The following is a 26,028-nucleotide window of genomic DNA, read 5'->3' on the forward strand; positions in this document are numbered from 1 at the left end:
ACACACATCTAGCTGGTTTTACTAATCCCCTGGAGTGTCCCAGTCCAATCAAGCTAACATCGTTACATGTCACATGCATCAGAAGGAAATAGGAGACCAAATCAAAATCTCTCAAGTACAGCTTCATGTACAGGAGCCAACTACATTCAAGGCTGTCCATATGCCATTCGGGGGGAGAAAAAACCTATTAAATTTTGATGGTGCTGGAGAGCTATAATGTAAGGACTGATGAGGACTATCTCATCAAAAAGCCCTGCTACCAAATAAGAAGGAATCAAAGGGAAAAAATCCAATAACTCTTGCTCTCCTAACCTTTTATGGCCTAGGGTTAATACAAAACCATTGGAGAAGATAGTAATAAAGTCCTTACTCCACATTACTTAACACCAACCAGACCCTGACCAATCTTATTTGGTCTATTAACTACACCAGGAAAACCACTACCAGGACAGAGATACAAGCAGATGACACCTGAATTATCCATTACACAGCTGAAATACTCCAAAGGGCTTAGGAAGTGTACAGATAGAAGGAGGATAATGTTTTTATATCCTACTCATTCATATGACCAAAACCAGCACAAATACAATAATATCTAAGCAAAACCACAAATCACAAGAAGACTAATTTCTTTATTGTCACCTTCAAAAATCTCTGCATATTCCTGCCTGGAGATCTATGCTGAGTGCCACCAAAAGCAGCAGATACACTAGAAATTGAACAATACAGAGACCCACAGGTCAAGATGGCTATTGTTACTCCAACATTTGAAGAATCCTCCAATGACAAAAGAGGTGGGAAAAATAGAAGAGGGTGGGAGAAGGAAGGGAAAGAGGAGGGAAAGAAAAAAGAGAGGGAGGGAGGGAGGGAGGGGAGGGAGGGAGGGAGGGAGGGAGGGAGGGAGGGAGGAGGGAGAAATACCATGTTCTAGGATAAAGACAAGGAAAGTTAAGGGGACATTGGAAGAGAAAAGAAGCTGACAACCCAGATTCTAGGTGAAATTCTTGGAGCTGAGAGTTGAGAATTTTGACACAACATTTTCGAAGATGCCCTACATAGAAACAATATTCCTTTTACAAATATTTCCAGTTGCCTACGTGTATATGTCCTACGGCTTCATACCCGCTCCTTTGTCAGCTCGGAACCTGTACCTGCCTGAGAATCTCACAAGAAAATAGTTCACCGTCGAAACAAGTCTTAACTCCCTTGAGATCTAACAGAAAGGACTCACTTGACTCCTATGATTACTGTCTCGTCTTTTCAGTCTATATTTCTTCCCACTGCTTTCCAGGTACTAACCTAGGGTTTCTATTATAAAATTAATTCCTGGGGCTGACAAGATGGGCAATGTACTTGCTGAGCATGCCTGAGAACCTGAGATCCTCAGCACGCATATGAAAAGCTGGACTTGACAGCTCATAGCATGTAACCATGCCACTAAAGAGGAGGACAGGGACAGGCAGATCCTGGAAATGCACTGGCCAGCCAGTGTCACTAAAACAGCAAGCTCCAAGTTCACTGATAGACCAGATCTCAAAAGACTAACATGAAGAAGAGAAGAGGACACCTCAAATTCATCTTTTGACCTGCCCAAGGGTGAGCTATGCACGTGCACATTTCAATATAAATAAATAAGCACGTTAGTGATGTAATTTTGAAAGTCACCGAATTAAGGATAGTAACCAGTAATCCAGTACACATGCATGACACTCAATTCTCAGCAACACCCAAAAATAAAAAATAAAAATCACCAAAATATATGAGGCAACTCTTAAGTTACTAAAGTGCAACTTGCTGTTTTGAAAAGCCCATACCCATTTCACTCAGGTGCTTTCACTACATACTCCCACCTCTCCAAATGATTGCATCTGCGTCAAAATCATTTCCAGAAAACACCAACGGCCTCTGTGTGACCTCCTCAGCCTCACTGTGACCTCCTCAGTCTCACTGTGACCTCAAGCTCACTGTGACCTCTTCAGCCTCACCTGTGACCTCAGCTCACTGACCTCAGCCACTGTGACCTCAACAGCTCTGTACCCTCCTCAGTCTCACTGTGACCTCCTCAGCCTCCCTGTGACCTCCTCAGTCTCCCCTGTGACCTCCTCCCTGTGACCTCCTCGGTCCTCCCTGTGACCTCCTCGGTCTCACTGTGACTCCTCTGGTCTCACTGTGACCTCGTCAGCCTCATCATGACCTCCTCAGCCTCCCTGTGAGCACCATCAGCATCCCTGAACACCACAGAAGTGCTTTGAACTAGGGTTTCCAAAAGTAGCCCAGCAAGCCAGGATCAGCCTCAAAAACAAGTCCAAACTCAGACCTAGAAAGCTCTGCATTTTCCACACAGTGCACACACTACCATCCCCACATCAGCACCAGGTCATGAGAACAGTGAATATAACACCATGGACTTTTTCCAGTTTTTGTGCAGAGCATCCACAATTGTAACATTAAATAAAATGGGTACACACTGAATCAAAACATTGTCAGGGCCCAAACATGAACCATGAAAAGTACAAAGCTAGGCAGAGAACAAGCCACAGGCCCTAAACCAGGTGCCCTCAAAGATAAAGAACATCTCAAGGTCAGGTAGCATAGCAACAGAACAATGGCCCTGACCAGTGCCTAGCACAACATCCTGCAGCCTACAAACCTGCACATATAGTGCCTTCACCTGCACATCCTCCCTCAGCCTGCACGTCTGGCACATCCTGCACCCTTCCCTCCTTCCTGCCCCTCCCCTCCATGCTAAATAAGCCTTGCTGAGGAGAATAAAATTTGCAGCTTGATCAGAACCCTGTCTGCTGTCTTCCTTCGTGTCTCCCTGTCCCTTTCATTCTCTCCCGCAGGTGGGTCGCCCCCATTGACACCCACTGGCCAGGGCAAAACATTTTTATGCATGTTTTATAAAATATGACTCTGATTCCTGATAGCATTTTTCTTATTCCAAATACAATGTTTAAACAGACTTGCCTATATCAAAAATTGGAGGAAGTGTCTCCCTGGGTTATTTATATGTTAATTAAATATAGCAGGAGAAAGACAAAGTGCTGCTACTGACAAGTATTTACATATTAATGAAATCTTGACTAGCAAAGACATTGTGTGATCAGAGAGAATTACAGAACTCCTTCCCTGAGGCTATTCAGCCACTGAGAATAAGTTATACTCTGTTTAAGGATCATAGGTTCTAAAACCATCAGTAAGGTCATGCAAGTTTAAAAAAAAAAATGAATAAGGAAAAAAACTTTTATCTCCATGAAGAGTCTAATTTTGTTGCAATCAATAACACTCGGTCTATTAATTCCATCTTTTCAGGGTAAGCCACCGGCTTGAAAACAAACAAGGTGTGTGTGGGGTACCATCTTATACAACTTTAGTTTCAAATAAAAACAGAAGCTTCATACTAAGTCACATTAAGATTCTTTGGCAATAGTTACATCCACTGTAGAACAGTGATGCAATTAACATTAATTGTCAATTCCAGTTTCAAAGCCTGGTTCATAACTGCCCCCAAAACGTTTGATGATCATTCCTTTTCTGCTTATTTCAGAAATATACCATGAAAACTGTATGTGCAAAATCAGAATATAAGCAGATCTTCTAAATTCAATCTTGAAATATTTGAATAATAGAAAATAGATTAGTCATTACACCCTAATTTTTTAAGTAACCACCAGGGTCCCAAACAGCTAAGATCAGCAATACTGACATAAGGTCAATGCTGTAATTTTTAGTTTGAAAAATTAGTTTCTATCTTCTTAATCAGAGAAATCACCCTAAACCATTTTCCCTTAAAATAACAGGGAGACAAGGATGAATCCACCTATGTCTCAAGTATCCACCATAACAAGATGTACAAGTCTACTTTCCTCCAGACAGACATGCAGTTAGACTAGGGACCAGCTCTCCCTAAGACAACCCTGAGTTCCTGGATTCACAAACAGCCAGCACAGTCCATTTAAGAGTGCTTCTCACCGGGCGGTGGTGGCCTTTAATCCCAGCACTCCGGAGGCAGAGCCAGGTGGATCTCTGTGAGTTCGAGGCCAGCCTGGGCTACCAAGTGAGTCCCAGGAAAGGCGCAAAGCTACACAGAGAAACCCTGTCTCGAAAAACCAAAAAAAAAAAAAAAAAAGAGTGCTTCTCTCGTGACAGTGGCCCAGAGGCCTTCTATAGACCAACCAATCACAGTCACTTACTGTCTGTCTGCTCACAACAACTCAGGGACAATCTATGCAAGTGGGAACTGAATCAGTAGATAACTGATCAACTTTTCATTTTATATATTTCATTATAACAATGAAAATATAGTGAAGATAGAACACACAACAAAACTACTTTTGAAACTTCAAGACAAACACTTTACTATTGAAAACACTAGGCTACATATAAAAAGATAAGTAAACTAAGATCTCACATTTCTTTGTTGGAAAGAATTACATTGTTTTCCCTCATTATAACCCAGGCTAGCTTCAAACTCACAGCATGCATTTCCCATTCCCGAGCTACCAAGAGCTGAGATTACAGACATGAGCCAATATGTCTGGCTGCTGATGAATTTTCAGCCAAGGAATTAATCAAGGACTTGTGAATAACTAATATAATATTGTTGAGAACATGAACAGCCTCAGATTAAATATTCTTCCAACTATCCCTTTTCTACTCAGACTTTCCAGAATTACACACTGCCCTTTCAAGGCTTAGATCCAAACACTGCCTTCTCTGAGGTTTTTCCTGATCCTGCTTTACAATGGAATGCAGTCTCTCCTATGTCTAAACCTATCTGTAGTCCTCCTGTGAAACAATCGTTTACATTTTTATTAACTGTAGTATTTACAGATGTATGTATTTGGGCACACACCTGCCACGGCTCAAGTGTGAGGGTCAAAGCACAACACACAGAGTCAGTTCTCTCATTCGCCATGTTGGGCCTCCTTTACCCACTGAGGAGCCATTTGGTCTACCCCATCCTCTCATCTAATAGAGTTTGTCAGATTCTTATATTGGAGCCCACCTCTGTCTTCCCTACTAGATTATAAGTTATGTGGAGAAAGAGAACATACTGCATTCATATTTATATCTACCTATCCAAGCTAATACCTAGCTAAACTAGGTACTAGTTTAGCTAGCTAAATTTCTACTGAACACTAGCTAAAATTTCTACTGAAATAACACAAAATCTTCCGTCTTATTCTTTAAGCCGCCTTCAAAGAAAATGACATAATTTTAAAAATCTTAAATTTTTTTGTTGTTTTTTTTGTGGGGAGGGGTTGTTCTTCAAGACAGGGTTTCTCTGTGTAGCTTTGTGCCTTTCCTGGAACTCACTCTGTAGCCCAGGCTGGCTTCAAACTCACAGAGATCCGCCTGGCTCTGCCTCGCAAGTACTGGGATTAAAGGCGTGCGCCACCACCGCCCGGCTCTTCTTAACTTTTAAATTAGTCTCACATATACTCATTTCAATGAAAAAAGATTAAGATTTAAAAAAAGAAAGAAAGAAAGAAAAGATATCTGCTTTACCAGATACCATTAATACATTCTTTATAGCAAACAACCTTCCAGAGTATTTATAAAACTATAAAATTACATCCACAGAAACCAACTGTGGAAGGATCTCCTGGTGATTTTCAAGGAAGATAAAACAACAGCACGATACCTTCTGAAATGAAAACTGCCCAGTCAACACTGACGTCATTGAAAATGTTCCACCTATCGCATTTCAGAAAACTGCAGGTTACTATAGTGATGTAACTTGTGTGAATGGTTTGGAATCAGGCATGGTAGTACATACCTAATCCCAGTACTCAGAAGGCTAAGCAGGAGGAACACTGTTGAGTCTGAGGCTAGCCTAATCCTCATAGTGAATTCATGGCCAACCCAGTCTATATGGCAACTTTGACTCAACTCTCCCCACCAAAAATTATATTAATGATTTAAAACATAAAGTAAATCGATTTGACACAATCAAATTTGTTTCTGAAATTGCTTATTTAGTCATCTTTACACTTAGCCTTGACAATACGACATACAAATCATTAGGGAACTAAACAAAAATAGTAATCAGAAATGTGGGACTCAATCATTATCACAAAACCAGGAAAGACAATGGGAATGTCTGTAATGCAGTGACCATTCGCAGCCCTTCTGCATGGGACAGGACACTTTTCAGAGTCAAACCTTCAACTGCCAAGTGACCTCATTGAATTTCCATGGTTAAAGACACACACACTGCAAAGATGTCACAGTCACAGTTTCCTGAATTGTAAGAAGAAAGTGCTGTAGACATCCTGTCCCACTAATAAAATCTCAACACTTACACCATAAACACTTCACAGTGATAGCACAAAATAAATATTCAGTCTTTTCTTCTGATCATCCAGGAGTATGTCATAATGAATGTTTTTATGAACTAGTAACTGTCAATAAATTACACAGCTGACAGATACTTAAGCACAGAGCTCACTTCTGTGTGCTAAGTACACGAAGGGGAATGGAGAGACGAGTGACTTAGTGGTAAGAGAACTTGCTGCTCTTACAACACACCTGTGCTCAGTTCCCAGGACCCACTGGCAGCTCACAACCATCTCTAACTCCAACTCCAGGGCTACAGTGCCTTCTTCTGGCTTCCACGGGCAAAGGCATGCAAGTGGTACATGTACATACATGCTGGCAAAACACTTGCACACATAAAATGAATTAAAAAATTTTAATTTCAAGTAAATGAAGTCTATATGCAATGTAGTAATCTGAGACAGACTCTTCACCTAGAAAAGGGTTATTAGGAAAACACTAGATAAATAAATCTCTAGCTACTTCATTGTATTGTATAGCAAGTTGGCTTATAATGGTTTCAAATATAAATGTATCCCAATACATGGATGCACTAGCAAACAACTTACAGATGGCCTATTTCTCATTGCCAATGCACAATTTTTCTCTGTGGATGCTTCCGGCATGTCCAGTCTTTTGACAGTGAGACAAAATGGTATCATCTCCAAAGCCCACACTAGAGAACTGCACTTTCAATTATATCTCCCATCAAAAGACTCACACAATGTTTTAAGCTATCCTTGGGGCACACGCCAGCTAGAAGAACAAAAACAGCACCAGTTCCCATGTGCATGCATACTCCTCAATGGCAACCAGCTTCCTCTTTCAGCAAGTACATTAGACGCAATTCCAACCACACCTGGAATTTCAAATTTCCATCAGGTTACCTTCCTCTTCCACGTCCCTAGAATTCACAACCTATAGTGTCCTGATGCTGAACAAAAGCTTTCTCAGCTCTCATCAGTGCCATGCTTTAGCACTATGTGTGATCATCAGTTCACACATATCAAACCATGCTATAAGTTTTATTAGCTGCTTACTTTCCGCCAGTGTGACAAATGCCTCTAACCTCGTTTCTCTAACATGCACTGCAGTTTCTACAGTTTCCTTAAGCGATGTGTACAAGGCAAAGATTTTTAGTAATGCATGCGTCACAATATGGCAGAAAACGATAACTCGATTTCTTATTTTGAAAAATGTGCTCTGTATGTATGAATGAGATGGGACTCCAGACTAACAGAAGAACACGGGAATTCTCTATTTTTCTTCCGACATTTTGAAAATATACACTTGATCCAATAAGAAGTCTGATCCAGTAAGTATAACAAAGGGTCCAACAACCTAAGGCTGAACTTAGTAGGAAGCTCTGTTAGTAACTGCTAACAGCATGCACTCTGGACACTGTTCTAAGTGGCTTCTGCATACAGGTGTGTTGGTTACATTTGTAATTTGATAAAGGCTAGGGTCATCTGAGAAGAGGGAACCTCAATTGAGAAAATTATCCCATCAGACTGGCCAGTAGGCAAGCCTGTGAAGCATTTTCTTGGTAGATAATTGACGTAGAAGGGCTCAGCCACAGTGGCATGGCCATCCATGGACAAGTGGTTCTTAAGGTATAGAAAGCAGGCTGAGCCAGTCATAGGAACAAGCCAGTAAGCACAGTTCCTCACAGCTTCTGTTTCAGTTCCTTGCTTGAAGGTTCCTGCCTTGAGTTCCTGCCCTGACTTCCCTGGATGATAGACTGTAAGCTGTAAAATGAAATAAACCTTTCTCCTTGATTGCTTCAGGTCATGGTGTTTTCTCACAACAATAAAAAACGCTAAGATAGTAAGTCATTCTCTCACTCATTCTCACAACAGGAGGGAGTACTTCAGATTTTAAAATCACACCACTTCACATTACACTTTAGTGGGAGTGCCCGTAACCAACTAGACATGTGCACTGAGTCACAGGCAGCTGGGGCCAGCACTCCCAGGCCTTGCTGCATAACTTTCCAGACAACCAAGTTACCCAAAGTACCTTTCAGCAGGTTACAGTCATCATGTTGAAAAGATTTTATAGGAGAAAGAAAGGTGGCAAAATAAAGAAATCTAGGTTGAAATAAGGAAAATTCTTTCTTAAATATGCTCTACATACTCAAAATTATGAAGAATAAAAACTCATTTATGTAATGAGTATGTCTATTAAGTAAACAAGGATCCTACAAAGAAATGTGCTCTGGGGCTTGAAAAACAGCCACTCAAAATACAAAATGTAAATATATTTGTAACTGACATAGAATAGGTAGTAATGAAATGATACATCACATGTGTCAGAGAAAAATGTAATTTCAAAGCTTTACATCACTTGGTCACATTTCATCAATGTCAAGTACACCTGATAATTTAAGAATAACAATATAGAACACAAAATAGGATGTTCCTGACCACGGAAATGATAAACTTGGATCAATCAAAACTGGCTAATCAGGAACTAGAGGCAGCTCAGTAGTTTAGAGTGCACCTGCTCTCACACAGGACCTTGGTTCAGGGCCTAGCACCATGTCAGGAGGACTCATGACAGATGGCCTGTAGGTCCAGATACAGGGATCAGCCACATCCGGCCTCCACAGATATTCGCAAATATTCACTGCCATCCCACACATGAATACACGCCAATACACAACTGAAAGGAAAGAAATTCTTTACAAAAACACCGGCTCCTCAGAGCAGCCCGCCTGGCCAGTGCAGTGTGGACTCCGGGTAAACTGTGCTCGGGCGCTGCAACTCCAAGGAAAGGCACGGGCTGAGTCACAGTCACTTCAGCACCTCTCCTCAGTCCTCCAGTTACCCCACCGAGAGCAGTCTAGTTGAAGAGGAGAGAAACAGGCATCCTCCCAGGCTCATGGGACAGACAGACAGATGCTACAAGCAAGGGCCAGACAGCCAGAACTGGCAAGCACACTGTGAATGGTCCCTCAACCTTCAAATGGAAACTACTTACAACTTTTCCTTAGGGCACTTTCTGGAGAAGAAAAGCATACATCCAGTTTGCTCACATAAAATCCAGATTCACGGAGTCCCACTGGTCTGACCCACGAACCACACACTGTGGTTGTGAGACAAAGCATGAAGGTCAGCATGAGAAGCAAACACACAGAGGTTCTGCTCTCATCAGAGAACACCAGCCCAAGAGCCCAAGAAGGGAAAGCAGGGCCGACACAGGAAGCGCACTCAGGCAGGTCTCAGAAACAGACACTACCTAATCAATTCTGACTGGTACACAACTTTGTTCCATACTGTTTCAGTTCCCACCCCGTCTGTTGAAGACTGACTCTCCCAAAGGGATCGGGCTAGCCTGGGAATGGGGTCGCACATCTTACCCTCGTGTCGTGGCCGATCTAAGGTCTGTGAGGGCCTTTCTCTCCAGCACTCTGCTGGAGCTGCCTTGTGTCCTGTTATTGCTGTTCTCCCTTTATTTCCTTTCTCTCTTCAACTTTTCCTGCTGCTCTACTAGTAATTCCTAGTCAACCTTAACTCACTCCTTTTCATTGCTACACTCCCTAACTAATAAATCAGTACAAGCAGACTCTCTTGGTTCTTCGTTCTCTAAAAGTTACTAGGGTTGAAGGGGCAATTATGTTGAATGGCTGCTAGTGTCTTTAATATTGAGACTATCACTTATGGCTGCTTTTGCAGTTTGGAGGCATAATCTTTGGAAATTATCTCCAGTGTCATGAGAACACTGGGTGAAGGTTTAGCTACGGAGGGAAAGAAAAATCTCACAGTTAGGAACAACACACCAAACATACTAATCCACTTGAACCCCGTAAATCCTTCAACTAAAATAACAGAGATGATTTGAAAAATTCCAACCAATGATCTAATCCAAAATGCACAGACCTCAAGAAACATGAAAGAACTCAGGCAATATAGCTCCTTGCAAATTTACCAACACTATACTAACAGATTACAACAAGAGTTAATTAAGTTAAATCCCAAACAAAGAATTCAAAAGCATGACTGCAAGACAGCTCAATGAACTCAAATGTGCAATGAATTCCTGACTGAATTAAAAGAGAATACAATAAGCAGGTGAACAAAATAAGCAATTCAGAATAAGATGTAAATGAGAAATTCAATAAAGAGATAGAAAAAACAATGCTTTTTTAATGGGTTAAAACAAAAAACAGACCTTTCAGGCCTTTGATCCTGGGAGGAACGCCCACATGGAGCTTCCTCATGTTTCCTAAGGACACCAGTAGGCTCTTATTTCAATGGAAAGATCGAATGTACACAGTCACCCTTGTGCCATTTAAAGAAGAGCTAGTGTGCCCATGTGTCATGCTGACCTATGACCCCAGCACTCAGGAGTCTCAGAGGCAGGAAGTCACTGCATGTTGGAGGCTGTCCTGCCCTGCATGGAGAGTCACAGGCCAGTGAGAGCTCCTAGTGAGACTCATATCTCAAAAACAAAACAAAATACAAATAAGATATATAAAAAGAGATACTGAGGTCTCCAGGAGAGCATCCATGGTAATACTGGAGCTTGATGTCGACACTGCTTAGAATCTAGATGCTGCTGTGAGCACTCATCAAACAGCCTTGCTGTGAAATAAGAGCACCAGTCCCACTTATCATATTATGAATTCACCTTTCTGTCTCTGGATTTCAATCAGAGACAAGGCTGAGGAGCGGCATAGGATGCAGACACTGCAGGTCCCTATCTCATCAGAACCTCAGTCCGGTTTCTCAAAGAGATAACTAATTCAAGCAGGCATTGTCAGCCTAAGCACTGTTCTAGAAGAAAACAAGGCCATGTGAAGGGGATCCTATTTTGGTAAATACATCTTTGTTCATTTTAACCAAGTTTTAAAAGGCTATTTTTTGAAATGTAAGGCATCTACCATTAAACACACATGCGCACAATCATAATCAATAAGACAGAGTAGCATACCAAGCCTCAGGCAACAGGACTGAGTATTCATGTGGAGAGGTGGTTTCTGGGAAGTTGGAGAGGATGGCAAGGCGATGGGGGAGCAGATCGGAGCCATGTATGTCAGCAGGATCTCCAGGGCTTGCACATTACTCTCCTGGAGGACAGGCAAGGCACAAGAGTCTATGAAGAACTTTAGAAATAAAGGACTGATTTTTATGACACCATTCAAAATTTAAAAACTGCATTTTGCATATAGTTCTGATGAGTTATTTTGAAATATCTTTGCTTTTCCTTATTTCCATGTTTCTTAATCTAACACTATAAAATTCTTTTTTTTAAAACTCTAATGGCGACAGTTTCAAAACATAGCCCCCATTTTCTGTACAGTTAATATTGCAACAGAGAAGAGAGTGTAAGAGTATATGCATGCACTAACATTAACTACACAGCTCCAAGATTTTAGTGTTAATAAACCATAATACTCTATTTACAAAAAGCAATTACCCGAGCATACGTTCTTGCTGAGAGAACAATATTCTGACTTCTGAACTTCTTGAAAAATTCAGCATCATATCTCTGTTCAGATGCATGAGGCGCCCCTAGGATTTCCTGAGGGAACAGTGACAATAAACAGGCTTCTAAATATGGGTGACAAGGAAATATTAAAATCCATTATACTTCTGCCTACCAAAATAAATAAGGCCCAAATTAGTTTATTTCAACTACCAACTGCTAACTTAAGTACTTTATCTTTTCAAGGGTTATATTTGTTTATAAGTGTCATTAACATTTTAGATCTATAAATAAATGAAATAGTGAAAATTAAATTGGTTTCTGTAGAAACAACCCGAAAACCACCTGATTACAGCAGATAAGCAACAGGTACCATGGCTACTGTTACGGCCATCTCTAGATGAGAATGTCCATCTCTAGATAAGAATGAATTTTACCACTGTTACAATGATCGGTGTTTTAAAACAAGTGATGCTTTCATTCACTCAGGAAACACAAATGGACTGAGTATCCACCGTGTCCTAGGCCACTGTGAGAGGAACTGGAGATACAGCAGTAGCAAATTTCCCCTGCCTTCAACCAGCTCATAAACCAGTAAGAAATGAGCCAAGCGTATCTTGCAAAGCATTTGTCCACACCAGAGGACACACCAGGACCTCTGAACATGAAGTAGGTATCAGATGATAGGAGGAAACGGGGGTTCATTTTGCTACAAATAATAATGCCATTGTAGTTTCTTAAAGTCCAAATTAGTTAGAGATATAGACACATGGGTAGAAGGGGTAACATTTCTGGGATTTTCATGAAAACATTTAAGTGAAAAGAAGGCAGGTGTGGGGAGTGAAACCCAAAGGCTGTAAAACAGACACACGTGGGCTGGAGAGATGGCTCAGAGGTTAAGAGCACTGGCTGCTCTTCCAGAGGTCCTGAGTTCAATTCCCAGCAACCACATGGTGGCTCACAACCATCTGTAATGAGATCTGGTGCCCTCTTCTGACCTGCAGTCATAACATGCTGTATACATAATAAATAAATAAATCTTTTAAAAAAAAAAAACAGACACACATAATAAGTGTTTGAGGTTGGAAGGCTCAACTCTGGGCTCATCACACCACTCTTCATATTTGAATTCTTTATAACAAAAGGCTAAAAACTTCTGACAAAGTTAAAAGGAAAGTGCTCAAATGAAGAGTGGGCACTGCTTATATGAGCTTTTCTTTCCCAGGGTGTTTACAAACTTTTACAGATTTTCTAAACTTCCAACATGTTCCTCAGTCACCACTCTTAGCTGACAACATTCATTTTAAACTGGTACTATTTTGATGGAAATTCAGTTTCCACCTACCAAATCTGCAAGTCTATCTACATCTGCACAGATATGATTCCCCCTCCCTCACAGAAGGCCAAAACAAACACATCCTGAACCTTCGATATCTCAAAACTCTCTGCATGTTCTGGGCCCCATTCTCAACTCTATTTCTATGGCTTTTTCCTTCTCTCAATAAATCCCTCTCCATCCCTCTACTGATCAGTTAACATACAAACAACGTCCCTTCCTCCCTCTGCTATAAAACACCAAGCAAGCACACATTCTCAAGGACATGCCATCTTCGATCATGCCCTAGGCCTCTGGCTGGCACTCCAATTATCAACAACAAGCTCCTAATCAGTAGGATCTGCTTATGCTTCCTACTTATCTGGATAAGTTACTCAGCTTCTCTAAGTCTTAGTTTTCACACACACACACACACACACACACACACACACACACACACACACACACAAGATAGCAATGATGGCCTCAAAGGACTGCTAGAAAATTATCAAATTATCGGGGCTAAGTACACAGGACACTGGCTGATGGACGGTGAGGGAAATTTTGAAGGTATTTTTGAAACAAGTATTTACAAGGTCTACAGTGAATCAGACAACCATGCTGAACTCCGGAATTAAGGAAACAAGACAAAACTCTGATTCTACCCTCCTGTCTCTTCTGTCTTCACTCTTTAAGGACTAGTTCATAGTGAGTTCCTTAGAGAGGCCTCCTGGGCATCTCCAGGAAGAGCTCAGTACTTTCTCTCGGATTCACTGAGCCTTCACACCGTTACCTTCACTAAACGTCTATATCCTAGGACTCCATGAAAATTGTTGCTCATATGTCTCCCTACGTCCAGCAATGGCATCATCGCTGGCATGTAGGAAGCACCCAGGTAAAATGTAAAATGAATTCATTTTTATCTTATTTGCACGGAAACAATGCCCAATGATGAGAATGCAAAGCCTATCTCTACCACTATGAAACTGGCAAGCATGACAGCCAAAGATTCTCATTACACAGTTTTAATAGCCAAGTTTGTCCAAGACATCTACTTTATAAAAAGGCTAATTTCCTAAAAAAGAGTGGTCTCAAAAGTCCTTTAAAGGTCACTATCATAATATAATAATACACTTCCTAGTGTCATATGGAGATTAGCAATTCAATAGCCAATGAATAATGAAAGAAAATTAAGTGCACAGTCAAACTCAACATTGTAAGTATCTTTTCTAAGATACTATCATCCAATAAAATGAAAGTGAAAATATCATGAAAATAATGAACCATACTGTACAGAAATAGGCAGTTTCCAATGTTTATTCTTAATATCACCTCAAAATGAACTAGAACTAGAATGCAAAGGACATGCTTTAAAGGAATATGGCTGTCCAACAACCAAGCCCGTGGCAGCCCATGAGCTCATCAGGAACTCCTCATAGCTTTCTTCATTTAGATTATATACCCATTCTAACAGCCACAGAAAAGAATTCAGTTTTAGTATTTCCTTGTCCTCCTCCTTTGGTTTTTGAGACAGGGTCTCACTCTATAGCTGTCCTGAAACTCATTATGTAGACCAGGCTGGCCTTAAACTCACACAGATCCATCTGCCTCTGCCTGCTGAGTGCTTAGCATGTGCCACCATGCCCAGCTTTTTTTAATGCTTAATGAGAGGAGACAGGGATCTAATTTCGTTCTTCCAGGGTTTTGTTTGATAACATTCCAAGGGGTGGGGAGATCCTAGGCTTCTGAGTTTGCATGAATGGCCAGAAGTGTTAAATGCCTTCAGCATCCTTAGGCCAAGAGTGAGTGGCTACAGAAGAGAGGCTCGGCACACTGCTGGACAGTAGGACACTTGCCCAGCACAAATAGGACTCTGAGCTTAAGCCCCAGATGGGAAAAGAAGAAACCTGAGCAACTTTGAGTAAGAGGATCACATAAAACATACACACACACACACACACACACACACTAAACTGTTCACAGCCATTGAAAGTGGTTCATTTCTACCTAGTATTTTTGTTTGTCTTTTGTCTTCTGAAATAAAGTTTTACTCTACAGCACGGCTGCTCTCAAACTCAAGACAATTCCTCTGCCTCAGCTTCCAACAAATTACCACCATTACAAGCATGGGCTACCAGATACCCGGCTTCTACCTCCATGGTTAACACTATCTAAACTGGTACACCACTATGTTAACAAAATGCTCAGCGTGGGGACATACATGCTTATGTTCCCAGAGAACAAAGTAGTATACTGTCATTAAACCCAAGAATGGCTGTACTAAAGATCAAAGATCAATCAACTAAACTCAATTCACTAACAAATCTTTAAAGTGGGTGAGAATGTTCATTTTATAAGTATCTACACTCAGTATGTCCTGAAATTTCACACTAGAATCAACTCTGTGCTATGACCTAGAAATAAATAAGTAGCAAATTAAAAGGATTTTCAATCTAGAAAGAATATGTGCACAGAAATATCCTCTAGTCTAACAGAACAACTTTTGGTCTTTTATAATTTCTTAATTTTTACCAAAACCAGTCTAATAGAGGACTTATTTTTTAATAAATTCATTTTCTCATATTTATAATCTCCAAGACCAAAACATCAGGCAGGAGCGCAGTGAGGGCATGTATCAGAAAAGATGACAAGAATAACTGGTGGGCTGAAATCATTCCTTACCTCATACGTGGCAAGCCGATCTAAGAAGGTTAATAACTTCAGTCTACAACGGCACAGTTCCTTTTGTTCCAGGGTCAACCTGTGTGGAAGAATTCGATTGAGCTGTTCACATGTACAGACATACACTTCTCTAGGAGGCAAAACATCAAGGAAATAACCTGTGTGCCCTTCAGTCTACAGCTCCTAGAACTGTATGTAAAATCATGAGGGCTAAACACACAGTAACGCATTTCAACTGCAGAAGGAACTCAGCGATTCACTCAGTGAAGAGCACAGAGAAATGACCAGAGACTGGATTTCCCAATGAGCAATAACAATGAACAGCTCACTTTGAAAAATTCACTAATTTGAGGAGCTCGCGTCTCTTCTTAAGCTCTTTCTGTCGCTTGCTCTTGGCAGACTCTTTATCAGGTGGGGTAAGCTCCTCATAGGCGATGCTGTCAATGTCCACATCACCTGGTAACGTGAATCTGGAAAGAGAAAAGAACTCAGTTGACTTTTATTAGCCTGGTCCTTTTTTTTTTTTTTTTCATGTAATGAAAATATGCTTTCTCCTATATTTATTCAACTCAGTTAATTTTCACCAAAACAGAAAATAATATTTTTTTAAACTTCTGCAAACAGCATGATTCATTCACTATAACCATGGAATAAGTAATGAGGATAAGGAGTGATCAGACATTTAAAACAAAGAAAGAATATCTACCTAGAAAAACATAAAGGATCACATCAGGGGTACATTCACCCAACTGTTGTGGAATATTATTTTAAGATTGTGTTACATTTGTTTGTACTGTGGAACATTTGTTTAATGATGCAAAAATGTGACTTTTTTTTTTTTTTTTTTTGGTTTTTGGTTTTTTGAGACAGGGTTTCTCTGTGTAGCTTTGCGCCTTTCCTGGAACTCACTCTGTAGACCAGGCTGGCCTTGAACTCACAGAGATCCACCTGGCTCTGCATTCTTTTATGTTGCACTGTTTAACTCTGTGAAGCTGTGTTATGTTGCCTGTCTAAAACACCTTATGGTCTAATAAAGAACTGAATGGCCAATAGCAAGGCAGGAGAAAGGATAGGCGGGACTGGCAGGCAGAGAGGAGAAATAGAAGGAGAAATCTGGGTAAAAGAAATAAGGAGCAAGAGAACAAGGAGAGGAGGATGCCAGGGGTCAGCCACCCAGCCACCAGCCACCCAGCCACCCAGCCACCCAGCCACCCAGCCAGGCACAGGGTAAGAGTAAAAGTAAGATATACAGAAGAAAAGGAAAAAGCCCAAAGGCAAAAGGTAGGTGGAATAATTTAAAGTTAAGAAAAGCTAGCAAGAAACAAGCCAGCTAAGGGCAGGCATTTATAATTAAGAATAAGCCTCCGTTTGTGATTTGTTTGAGAGCTGGGTGGCGGGCCCTCCAACAGAGATGAAAAAGAACTACACCCCATGTAAAACAGTTCTTACCTGATGGTCAAAGGATGGATGTTACATCACATTCAAAGGTGGGTGATAAATGGCTTTTACATGGACTAAAGATAGCCCAAAATAACTTTGGTTTGGGATCTGGACTAAGCTACCTCCACAATCACAGGAAGTTCTTTCCATTCGGTTAGTCTGCAGAATTGTCCACACAAGTGCAGCTTTCTTAGGGAACTTCAGGTCATAGTACCTTTCTATGTACTAATACATACTGTGTATTGATCAAGTCAAGAAACTTCTCCACCATGTGACACGCTTTTCACATTGTGATGAGAACATTCGACATCATCCTTTGTATTTTTTCTGAATTATACAATACAATATGAACACCAATGTTCCTTCCTGGAATTGGCTGTGATTTTGTTCCTCTCAAACAACCTCTCATCTCCCTTTCCCTTCCTGATGCTCTGGTACCCACTATTCTGTTCAATGGTTAAGAGAGCTCAGCTTTTTTATACTCCACCTGTGAAGTAAGTCCACATACAGCATCAATTAATTCACTTAGCCCTGTGACTGATACTCAGTTCCATTTACATTGCTGCAAATGATAAGCCTTTGTCCTTTTTAAGTATATGCATGAGTATCTGCATCGTTTATATACCATGAGCATATATACTGGTACCTATGCAGGCCAAAGAGAGGGTCAGATACCCAGAACTGAAGTTACAGGCAGTTGTAAGTCACCATATGGGTCTGGGAACCAAACCTATGGCCTCTACAAAAGCAGTAAGCACTCTTTTGTTTGCTGTTTAAAGACGCCTTTATTTTATGTGTGTGTGTGCTCCTGAGCACATGGGGATTGGATCCTCCAGAAGGAGAGTTAAAGGCAGTTGTGAGGTGCACAATGTGGGTCTGGGAACCAAGCTCAGGTCCTCTGCAATAGCAGTAAGTCCTCTTAACCACTGAGTCATTTCTTCAGCCCCTGCCTTTATGGTCTTTTACGGCCAAAGAGTGATTCTACTACTCTATTGCGTGAATATGCTACATCTTCTTTATCTGCTTACTTGTAGGTGAACATCTTAGTTGATTCTATGTCTTAGCTATTGTGAACAGTGCTGTTTTAAAACAGGGATATACATTTTCATTTCCTTTTTATAAATATACATTAACAGAATTATTACATCACATGGCATTTCTCTTTTGGAATTTCTCGAGCAACCTACACTTCATTTTCCATGGTTATATCAATTTACATTCTTGCTAAAAAATTGCTTAAGAGTTTTTCTTTCTCTGTGTTCTCACTAACACTTGCCATTTTTTTGTCTTTTTGACAACCACTGTAACTGGATTTAAATGGTAAGTTGCTATGGTTTTGATTTGCATTTCATAGACAGGAATACCACATTATTTATAATCTTAACATAGTAAAAAAAAAAAGTTAGTGTCATTAAAATTATTTAATTATTGGGTATATACTATCATTTATATCTTAACAAAGTCCCAAATGTCTGGTAAGCAATAGCTTGTCCAACAATTTAACACTATTATTATATTACTAACTGGCGTTTAGTGTTGAACGTCTGTGGGTACTTTCATAAGGCAAGTAAACACTACAGGTACTTAGTTAGTATGACCTACAGGCTGGTGTGTAAAGCACGGAGCCCATTTAGTAAGCAGAGCAGAGCCGGACATGCCCTCTGCACCCAACCACCGGCTGCAAACGTATTTCACTGAAAGGAAGAAAGCACGGCTCAACCGTGACCACTTCAGCAGTGTGGCTTCACGGCAGCCCATGCTCAGCCCGCGTCTCCGCCCCGTCACCTCTGCGATGAGTCAGTCCCCCAACCAACCTGCCGTCGTCTGCCCCCTTCCCTATGGCCACCAGAGCCTCCAGGTCGGTGCCTCTCAAGCCATACTGCAGCAGTTCCTTGGCAGCATCCACATTTTCAGGGACTCTCTCCAAACACTCATGAAGAACCAGGACCGCTTCTTAATCTTACTCTACACAAAAAGAAAAATACACAGAGGAATTTAAGAACAGATGGCATCATATAAAACCGGATGACTGCTTTCTAGAATTGCCGATAATAACTAGATAATTATAGGCAATAACTAGACAGTTTGTATTAGGGTCATTCAAGAACTTGGTCCTAGGTAGCTCCTTGATGTCAATCTAATAAAAACCACTAATTCAATTCACTATTGTGACTGCAGCTGGATATGGGAGGTGTGATTCCCAACAGCATTAGGGCTTTTTTGTTTGTTTGCTTAAGCTTTTTTCATACAATATACTTTCATCATATTGTTTCTCCATCCCCAACTCCTCCCAGATGCTCCCCACCTCCCTACTGACTCAATGCTCTTCTCTCTTTCTGTCTCTCCACGGATGATGGGGGCCCATTAAGACAAAAAAAATCAAAATTAAACACTACATGAAAGGGAAAAAAAAAAAGGAGTCCTTTATGTGTTGGCCAACTACTACTGGGCACAGGGCCACCCTAGAGTGTGGCCGATACACTTAGTGACATTCCATTGGAGCCAACTGATTTTCTTGGTTAGGGGTGGGACTCTGTCTACTTCCCCTTCTCAGCGCTAAGAATCTGTGTGGTTTATGCCCGTGCAGGTCTCCAATGGTTGTCACATGTCTGTGAGTTCACACATGAATCAGTCCTGCAGGGTCTGGAAGAACCTTACTTCCTTGGTCTTCTACCTCCTTACAATCTTTCCTCCTCCTCTTCTCCACAGATCCCTGAGTCTGAGTCCCAGCCCAGCATGGTGACAGCTGTGGGTCTCTGGCAGAGAGCAGCTCTGTGGGTCAGTGGGAGTCACAAAGGGGTGGAAATGGGCTAGAAGAAAAGGCTTGGAGGTGTGGGGAAAAGAACTGGGGGGGGGAGGTTTGGGGGGTTGGGTCCACACCCAGAGAGTTGCAATAGCATTCTTTTTAATTCTAATGAGCCACGGGAAACACAAAGCTCTAGTACTCTTTTCTAGAGGTATAAAAAGATCTTTTGTACTTGCCCTTAGATTGTGTTTTGGTCATACCAGAGAGAATATAAGGCAGAGAGGTAAAATAAGGGTGTTTTCCAAAGTAGTAAGCATGCTTAGCTCAAAACAGAACTACGGGAGCACCACACACCACGGTTATATCTTCATTGGACTGTGAGAGGTATCACACAGAGTCAAGCTAACTCAATCATACAAAGTCAGAGTAAGCTGCTTTTTGGAAAGTTTTTCTTGCCAATCCTGGCCATGGTCCCTGCTTACTTGCTAATTCTAATCTATAAGCTGCTTCTGGGGCATGTCCTGCTTATTAAGACTTGGACTTTCTGAACACTACCTCAGCTCACTGGCACCCAAGCAGGAGACATCCAGCTTCTCTCTCCATCTCCAACCACTAGAGACCAGCCCTGGTCTAAAACAATCCTGGAACTTCTTTTCTGTGCGGTTTGTCCCAACTACCCCTTCTTCTCCTAAACAAAGTCTCCTGGTCTGAAGGTATTCCTTCAAGTTCTCTTTATCCCTTTATCATTAATCTCTGGCTATCAGAAACACAAATCTCATCATTGAGACTCTCCTCGTGGTTCTTAAGTAGGCCCTGACCAATGTGGGTGAAGAGAGTTTCAATAATTGAAATAATCACAGAGATGATTGGTTTATAAGAGAGTGTACATCTTTGGCATCAAAATCCTGCTACAAAAGAAAGATGTTCTGAGAATTTTCCAAGATAGCACTTCTTACCTACATAGAAATTAGCAGTGTGAAATACTCTCTACACAAAAGATAATCCATAAATATGGATTTCATCATGTCACCACAACTATTTACACATACCAAGTAATTCTGAATTGAAGCAATGTTGACAGCTGACTTCCTCCACTGCCGCTGATAGACAAGGTCGGTATCCAGGCCGTATGTGTGAGCCAAAGACAAGGCTTCTTCATACTCTTCACTTTCAATCTTTGTCAAAGAAAGAGACATGAATTACCCATGAGGCCGTTCTGATGAGAGGAAGGATCAAGACAGTCACCTGGCCTATGCAACAAGTTATGAATACACATGCAGTGCTACCAGAAGCTCACAGACATTCTGAGGAGGTAATTCTCGGGTAAATTAGGAATTCCTCTAGTGTTTTAACAAACAGGATGAAAAGACCCAGCTTATGCAGTCAAACGGAGGCTGCAGTCTGGCCCAGGTCAACACACTTTCAAAATACTGCCAAGCACAGCAAGTAACTCTGAGAGGCAGTGTTGGCCAAACAGACTTCCCAGGCAGCTGTTGAATGCCTCCCTCAGCATCTGGAATCTTAGTAGAGACAGCTGCAAGCACACAGAGGGAGCAAATGTGAGCATTCAGACCTGCCCCTGGCCAACAGCAGCCTGACATTGTCATCCTTTAACTGTCCCCCCCCTTCCTCTCTTCCTTCCTCTCTCTTGCCATGAGCTGGTGCACACCTCTCTCTCCCGTTCTTCCCTTTTCTTTCTCATCCGCTTTTCCTCTCCTCCCCTCTCCCTTCCCCCCAGTAAAACTTTCCACGTGGGTGCTGTGTCTGCATGTGTGAATGACTTTCCACTGTGCCCCCTTGGCCACAGCATGCCATGTTTGCATGGCATGTCTGCCTCACCCACTGTGGGGCACCTTGGCTCAAAACCACCAAGGACGACACCTGCCATTTTACAAAAGCAAAAAACCCTCAGGCGAGGACCAACAAAATGGCTCGGTGAATGCCAGGACTGACAATCAAGGTGGAAGGAGAGAACTGAATCCTGCAAGTTTTCCTCTGACCTTCAAACATGCACCATGGAACAACTCACACACACACACGCACACGCACACGCACACGCACACGCATGCATGCATGCATGCAGGCACATGTGGAGGCCATAGCAGGATACATGTCTTCTTCAACTGCTTTCTGCCTTAACACTGAGGCAAGGTCTCTCACTTGAACTCAGAGCTCAGCGATTCGGCTGTTCTAGGTAGCTAGCTAGCTCTGGGGATTCTAGTCTCACCTCAGGAGCACAGGGGTCCCAGGCAGGCTGCATGCCCACCAGGCATTTAGCTGAGTGCTGGCATCTGCACTCTGGTACTAACGCTTATTCCTCTGGGCCATCTCCCAGGCTCTGAGTTCAGTATCCGTTGCTTTGATTTTGATTACTCAGAAAGAGGGCTTCATTCTCAAAGCTTACAGAAGTGCTATTTCTAACATGTCAGGGATCCAACATGGCTTCTTTGGGGTTCTTTTGTTACTGAAATAGTACAGCTCTGCAGCAAACAAGAGCTAGTGCAGCAGGACGGCTCACCTTTCTCTGATAAAGCTCCTCTGGGGTTGTGGAGCGCAGACTCACGAGGCGGTAGTTTTTAGTGATAGTTCGTGGCCGTTTCCTTGGAGGTGCGAACCTCTCCATCTCCGTCACTAAGTAAAGGCCTTGCTTGATGTAACCAAAATAGCGAGCCTTGGCAGACATGTCGTGATCAGAGTCAGAATCCTCTTCTCCCTCATCTTCCTCTCCAGCCCTCATCTCCACACGAGACCGTTTGGGGGCAAGTTTAATTTCACACTAAATTGAAAAGGAAGATGTAAAATTAATGATAAGGAGCTAAAGACAGAGTTTTCAAAGCTAATGAAAAAAATTATTTTAATTATACTCTGGTTTGATTCATTATGTGTCATTCACAATGGATGCAGAGGAAACGACAAATCAAAGACCTAAGATATACACATCCAAGCGGTTTCCAACACTTCAAAGCCAAAGATCACTTTAATAACAGAACATGACTATAAATATCTGCAATTATTTCATAGAAATAAAAAAGTTGAGAATGTGAGTTTCTTTCATATGTGTGAGAGCCCACAGAGGCTTCCTAGTTAGAACTTACTCAGGGTCAGAGAATCTGACCTTGCTTTACCCAGCAGAGCTGCATAAGGACATGATTTGGCCACAGGCATGTTTACCAGGTGTTTGGAAGGGTCTACACATGGCTGTACAGTGTGCTTTGATCTAGCAAGGGGGGGTGTGTTTTGCCTCTCCCCTTGGCATGTTATAAAAAGCTTTTGGAACAAACCTTCAAGGCTATTGTGTATTGATCCAGGCACTCCTGAAGCTATCCTGTCTTTCTTCTTGTCGATGGTCTCTCTTTTTATCTGATATTTCCTCATTCCTCTCTCCTCCACCTAAGAACCCTTCAAAAGGCTGGGCGGTGGTGGCAAAGCCTTTAATCCAGCACTAGGGAGGCAGAGCCAGGTGGATCTCTGAATTCGAGGCCAGCCTGGTCTACAGAGTGAGATTGAGGACAGGCACCAAAAACTACATGGAGAAACCCTGTCTCGGAAAAATTTTAAAAAAAAAAGAACCTTCAAAAGGTGGGAGCTGGACTCCCACAAATATGTCTGTACTTGCTATAGAAAAACAGGAAGACAATTTAGAAAATGGCACGAAGGCATTTATTTCGTTTACTAGAAATAGCCTTCTGATGTCCCTGCCCATCAGCATCACAAATGCAGAGGCTGAAAAGATGGCTGCTAAGATAACTTCCAATGAGACTTTAGAGAATTGGCCTGGAGTTGAAACCGTGGTTTTTCTGTAAGGAAGATCATCGACTGGATGTTAAACTTCAAAACCTAAGAATATCTGCCTGGCCTTCCAACTCTTTCAGCACAATAAGCAACTTTTTTCTAAAAGAAGAATAAGACTTTAGGTTACCACATTTTGAGGAAATAATAATATAATCATTAAGTAGTTCCTAACAGGAAGTAATGACAGCATTCTACATTTTAAATGACTAAAAAGAAAAAAAGAAAAATCTATCATGTCCAGCGAAGATGAAATGTTTTAAAGGAAACAAAATAGCTATAAATGTTGTTTATCCTCTTAGTAATGCAATGCATTTAATTTATGGATGATGGAATTTCTCATATTATACTCAGTATTTTATTTCAATAACAGACTTCTGTTTAAACACAAAACTACATCACACACAAATGAAAAGCCAAAGAGTCAGTTAGTGCACATGTATACTCTCAAAGAGAGAACCTCACCTCCAAACTTAAGAATCCCCATCATGGGTAGCAGTGACTTGGGGCGACTGGCTCAAACCATTCACAGGATTTTCCCCAGTAAATTCTTCAAAGTTTTCGCTGATGAAACAGTTAATGCACCGGAGCATCGAGCCAAGGTCACTGCGCCATCTGCCACCAGTTAACATCAATCAATGGGTAAAAGGACTCCTTATCTAAAGGAAACGAAACTGTGAATACATCTGCTAACGTGGTTTAGATGCAAAATGTTTAATGTAACATTTTAAACTCAAGTTATTTCATATTTGAGGACTTCAAAGATGCCTTAAAAATGGAACCGAAACCATCATTCAAATTCTTCCTCAGGTAACGGTAGTAAAGGTACAGTAACTCAGTCAAGAAATGCCTAAGTGCAACAACAGGCAAAGCTACGAAGGTACAAAAGTAAGCAAATGAAGACATTTTCTCAAAACAATGATGCACAGCGGACAACGGGAGCTCAGTGTTGGAGCGCTGCTTAGCATTTGTAAGACCTTGGGTTGGAACCCAAAGGGAAGCTGGGGGGCAGTGCCACAGGACAGACAGGTCACAACTCATCCAAAACATAATTTACATCTCAAGAAGAGATATACAACCATTTTCAGCATAGTAAGTTGAAAAGTAGATTATATAATCCACACATACAACATTATAAAAGATCTGAGAAAATTGTACTGTCATTTTCAGACAAAGATACTTAAAAATTAAAAATGTATAATATTTTAAAGTAACAGCTTCCAGGCTGATATGCTCCTAACATTTAACTAACAGAGAAAAGAAATTAAGACCAATAAAGAATTTTGATACTAAAATAAATTATAGTCACCACACTGAGGGATTTAAAGGAATGTCATGATATTTTGTTATAATTTCATGCACTTTTTTTAATGGTGATTATTCCACAATGGATATGATATGGCTTAATTGATGATGCCTATAACAGTAAGTCATAAAGTTTTAAAGATACTTAAACTCAAAACGAAAAGATCTTTAAACTAGTTAGTGAGACTGAAAACAACTCATTAATTAAAACAAAAACAAAAACAAAAACAACAAAAGACCCTAACACATTTCTTCGGATGGAAGCCACAGGCAATTTGTTTAAATTAAGAGTTTCTAGACTCATGCCTGCATCTGGGACTTACGTTCTCAGCAGCTGGAAGGAAAAAATACTACATTCAGACATCAATAAAAATAAAAATAAATAAACAACCATCACTACAACATGCAAGAACTCTGGGAAAATTATAAAGCAACAAAACAAAATACCGTGTGGCAGAAGGGGAGGGAGGTAAGACACAAACTACGGCAGAGAAAATTAGTCAATCAATGCATAAAGGAAAGACATGAATACAAGCACAGAGGAAACTAGAACCCCAATAAACCTGAATTGAGAACTGATCCACTCCACTACACATTGTTCTCAAGATGTTAATGCTAAGAAACAAACAATATTAAAAGTTTCCAGAAAGAAAAACTCCCTCTCAGAGGCAAAAGACAAAATTCATGTCCGATCTCTCCACAGAGAAAACAGAAAGAATAGAACAATAAGATATGAGAAGCCCTTGAAATAAATACCTGCCAACTGTGACTACTACAGCCAATAAAGTTATCCCTAAAAAATCAATAGAGAAATGAAGGCATTTCAAGGTAAGTGTCAACTGAAAAATTTCCTTTGTACCAAGTCTGCAGAGGTACTTAGTCGACACCTACACATGAGGGAGGCTTTAATCCTAAGAACATAGGAAAGAATAGATTCCATGAGAAGAAGAGAATCAACCATGTCCAACTCAGTAAATCCCTGAAATGAACAGGGAGG

At 41.1% G+C, this 26,028-nt stretch overlaps 1 pseudogene; it reads right to left on the reverse strand.

The window, feature by feature from the left end:
- The window catches only part of LOC114692027, a 266,238-nt pseudogene that overhangs the window by 200,733 nt on the left and 39,477 nt on the right, over positions 1-26,028 (reverse strand).

The sequence above is a fragment of the Peromyscus leucopus genome, unplaced genomic scaffold (assembly GCF_004664715.2).
Source record: "Peromyscus leucopus breed LL Stock unplaced genomic scaffold, UCI_PerLeu_2.1 scaffold_192, whole genome shotgun sequence".
Lineage (NCBI taxonomy): Eukaryota > Metazoa > Chordata > Mammalia > Rodentia > Cricetidae > Peromyscus > Peromyscus leucopus.